Below are 4,066 nucleotides of genomic sequence, written 5' to 3'. Positions count from 1 at the left end.
GAGAGACTGTGTGTGGGTGTGTGTGAGACTGTAGGTGTGTGTGTGTGTGAGAGGGAGACTGTGTGTGGGTGTGTGTGAGACTGGATGTGTGTGTGAGACTATGTGTGTGTGAGTGAGTGTTTGTGAGAGACTATATGTGAGTGAGTGTGTGTGAGAGAGACTGTGTGTGGGTGTGTGAGAGTGTGTGTGTGAGAGTGTGTGTGTGAGAGTGTGTGTGTGAGAGAGTGTGTGTGTGTGTGTGTGTGAGAGTGTGTGTGAGAGTGTGTGTGAGAGAATGTGTGAGAGAGTGTGTGAGAGTGTGTGTGAGTGAGAGAAAGTGTGTGTGAGAGACTGTGTGAGTGTGTGAGTGTGTGTGAAAGGTTACTGCAGAACACGCGGTTCCTGTGCAGAAAGCCAGTTGATAGCGGTCACTGGGCAGACGCCGCGATGCAGTGTTAGCCGGGCAGAGCGAGTCACAGCTCTTGGTGCTGAGAACAGCCTGCTGATACCTCCGGGAGGCTAGGGCCAGGCAGCGAGCTGTCTGCTTGCAGTTTATGTTTAGTCTGCGGAAGCGGCACAATTTGGATCTTAAATGTTTTAACGAAGATCTGTAAGTCGGGTTGCGGTTAGAGTTGTTGGTTGGTTCGCTGAGCTGACTGGTTTTCATACAAACATTTCCTCTCCTCTCTAGGTGACATCGTCAGTGCTGTGTGTAGCCTCTGTTGAAGCGGCGTTATTCTCTCCCGCTCTGAATTTACATGGTCCGGACTGTCATGGTGGGCTGTCTTGTTTCTGGCTTTGTACCGTAGTACCATATAAGTTGCTACACACAGCACTGACGATGTCACCTAGAGAGGAGAGGAAATGTTTGTATGAAAACCAGTCAGCTCAGCGAACCAACCGACAACTCTAATTTGGATCCCTCTGAGATGACAGTGAGGTATGGACCGACCCCCTTCCCCCCTACCCACCACCCTCCGGCAGATACATCTCTCTTGGTACAATTCCACCCAGACATGAGGATTGTCTTCACGAGGTGCTGCCCATGTTGTGGAAACGCCAGCAGAAAGAACACTTTCCCTTTCCATTGTCGTATGAGCTAGCTCCCCGCACCCCCCCCACCCACCCCCCACCCACCCCAGCCCCTGCAGCCCCAAACTGAGCTTTGACTGAACTGAAGTGACTGGCCTGGGGTACGGTAAAGCCTCGGGCTAGACTGTCTGGTTGTCGAAGCTGCAGGCGGGGTATGGGTGGGGGTGAGAGCGGGGGCGGGAGGGGGGGTTCCTGGTGGTGGTGAGGCTGGTTAATTAGGGGTCTCCTGGCCGAGTGAGAACCGTCGGTCTCCAATCTTCTGTGAAAAAAAATATTTACAGGGTTGGTGGCGGAGGCGAGAGGCTCCGGGTACGTTGGATCCTCTCTTTCCAAGCTCGATGGGCTGAGCAGCTGCCGAGGCTCGGATTCTGCCCCCAGCATCTTCAGCAGGGGTCGAGAATAAGAACTCAGGCTCCTGGAAAGTTTCTCTCCACGCTGCCTGGCAGGTTCAGAAGAGAGCTATTAAGAAACCTCACGGAAACCAATAAAGGCTAAACCAATTGATGTATCAATAACCACTTTAGTGTTTTTCATTATATATTGGCTGTAAAGGTTTTGGATAAAGGAGTCTCTGGAGGCTGTACAGATCTCTGAGTGAACACTGGGACAGCCGCTTTCATCTAAACCTTTTCTGACCGAGGTTTAAATGTGAAACTTTTCCCAGCTAGGTTTCTGCTGCCACCTTAGGTACCCTCTCCCTAATTATTCCATTCGTTAGTGTGTGCAGAGAGACTTTTTGTCAGTTCCCAACCGCATCTCATTGACATTGCTGGCGCGCCGTCCTGCAAATTCGCACCCAGCAGCTCGGCAAAGCGTCTGAAAATGTTGCAATGTTTGTGTATCCTTCCAACCGAGCTCGGTTGGGAAAGTAAACGCCTTTTCTGTTTTAAAATAAAAGCGCTGATTCTGTGACTGAATTGGAAAAGAAAGTTTGCCTCTCACTCTCTGGCCCTGAGGGATGTTGGCCAGGTGGAGGTCTGTGCAGTCTGGGGTTTGCAAATTCGCCTTCTTCTACATATACATCAGATGGAGCTCATTCCCTGATTAGGGGCTAGACGGGGGCAGAGAGGAAGGGGGGGTGAGGGGGAATAAAGGTGCATTCTTCAATTCACCGCCTAGCAAGGATTCTGTGATTCAAACCCTCTCATTCCCCAACCTCGGTGTGTGGGATATTGCAGAGTGTGTGACTGTGTCAGCGAAATAACCTCAAACCACAATCATTTTGTCATTTCTGTTTTTGCATGGTTCGGGAGGGTTACTGAGCTATTGAATCTGCAATGTTTAGCCTTTTATTCTGTGTAACGTGACAAGAATGTTTTCTCACCCAGCGGTTGAAAGGGAATGCTTGTGAGTGTTTTGGTGGCAATAGCGGGAAGTCTCCGATTGAGAGCGTCAATTCACTGAAATCGCACTGATTCTCGAGACTTCTGTATATGTGCGTGTGTGAGACACAGAGAGAGAGAAGTTCACAGTAATTCTTACGTTATAAAGACCATCTGTTACCACAACACAAAACCCAGAGCCCTAGCGACAGAAGCATTTTTTTTGAGGCACAATTCATGGCCCGCACTTGAGACTGTTTGCAAAGTGAATGCAATTTGCAAGTAAATGGGACAATATTGTGAACTCGCCATTTGGAAGTCTGGTCGAGGGAAAAATAGGGACAAGCAGATTCCAATTTCGCTCCCTATCTACTTCCCGTAAAACCCTCGTTTGAAAGTCTTAAAAAAACTGCTGGCCCAGAGTGTCAGGGAGCGAGGAATAAAAATCTATAGTTACACTTAGGCAATCTCCAAAGGTCAGAAAAGTGCAGAAATATATTAGTCAGTTATTAGCAGTTTGGCAGTGCAGTAATCGACATTTCACACAGATTTATCCCTGAGTTGAATCATGATTTCTGCTTTCTCTGCATTTTGCAGGACAGGTTATATTTGGAGCAAATTGCGATGAGAGAGACGGTGTGCAGACGATTGCTACATTCAGCCAGGGCTCTCTCTCTCTCTTCTGTAGAGGTCTAGCTCCCTCCTGCGGTCTCGCCCCACGCTGTCCCGCTGTTTATTCAGATTAATGAAAGGACGGAGTTACTGTCAACCCCTTGCTTTCAAACCATTACCTAAAGGCTTTCAAATTCTAACCCAGACATATCCTGAATGATGGAAAAGCAGCTCAGCGAGAGGCTTTTACATGCCTTTGTGTTTAATGCCTGCCCCAGACAATGAGATATAGAACCGGACAGAAATAAATCGGGGCAACAACTTCACAGTTTGTCAAAATTCGCCGGGCAACTCAGATTATACAAATATGGTTTGCTTCGCGGGTCAGGAACAATTTTTTTTTGCGCTCAACAACAAGCATCAGTTTCAAAGGCTTGATTCAATCTCCTCCCTGCCTGGAAAAGCGGTATTTGCACCGCATCCCGTTGTCAGCCGCTTTTGTTCAGAGACGTTATTACACATTGCGGGAGTAGAGGGAACTTGAATCTGAGCCTCCTGGCTCAAAGGTAGGGACGCTGCCACTGCCCCTCCGTGATTTGGTTTTAGTCTTGAATCACAGGAGGTAACTGAACTGGTGTCAGACTGGAGATTTAAATGGAAGTGGGAAATTGACAGCTCTGTGTTTCGGTTAATTACTTGGGCTTTAGATCCTTCACTGTTTTTACTGCTGCAAAGCGACTCATAGGTGCGTTGTCCTTTTTCAACAGGGCTACATAAACCCCTCACTTCCGGTCTCCGATAGATTGCACATGAAACAAAACTATGGCATTGTTCCCTGGGTAATCCTTATCACTGGCAGCTGGAAATCAGTAAATTTCAGCCTGTGGAATTCCAAATACAGTTAGTGATGTGTCACTAATTATGTAAACTTCAAGAACTAGTAACTCCAATTTAGTGATTTCTCATAACTTTCAGGTAATTGTTAGAGGAGAAAAATAAGCCTGGCATGATCAAAGACAACAAGGTGCAGGGCTGGATGAACACAGCAGGCCAAGCAGCAT

General features: G+C 47.8%; 1 protein-coding gene across 5 annotated transcripts in view; it reads left to right on the top strand.

The window, feature by feature from the left end:
• LOC109936078 (cadherin-6-like) overlaps positions 1-4,066 on the top strand; it is a 220,122-nt gene that overhangs the window by 7,246 nt on the left and 208,810 nt on the right. The window contains exon 1 of one of the 5 annotated variants that reach the window (XM_048607446.1): positions 3,458-3,571. The exons of the other annotated variants lie outside the window; for them this stretch is intronic. The gene's annotated coding sequence lies outside the window, so the exon portion shown is untranslated. Of the gene's footprint in view, positions 1-3,457; positions 3,572-4,066 lie in introns of those variants that run through there. 5 annotated transcript variants of the gene reach the window in all.

The sequence above is a fragment of the Rhincodon typus genome, chromosome 2 (genome assembly GCF_021869965.1).
Source record: "Rhincodon typus isolate 14 chromosome 2, sRhiTyp1.1, whole genome shotgun sequence".
NCBI lineage: Eukaryota > Metazoa > Chordata > Chondrichthyes > Orectolobiformes > Rhincodontidae > Rhincodon > Rhincodon typus.
Note: the sequence above shows the minus strand (reverse complement) of the source record. Positions and strands in the feature narration are given on the sequence as shown.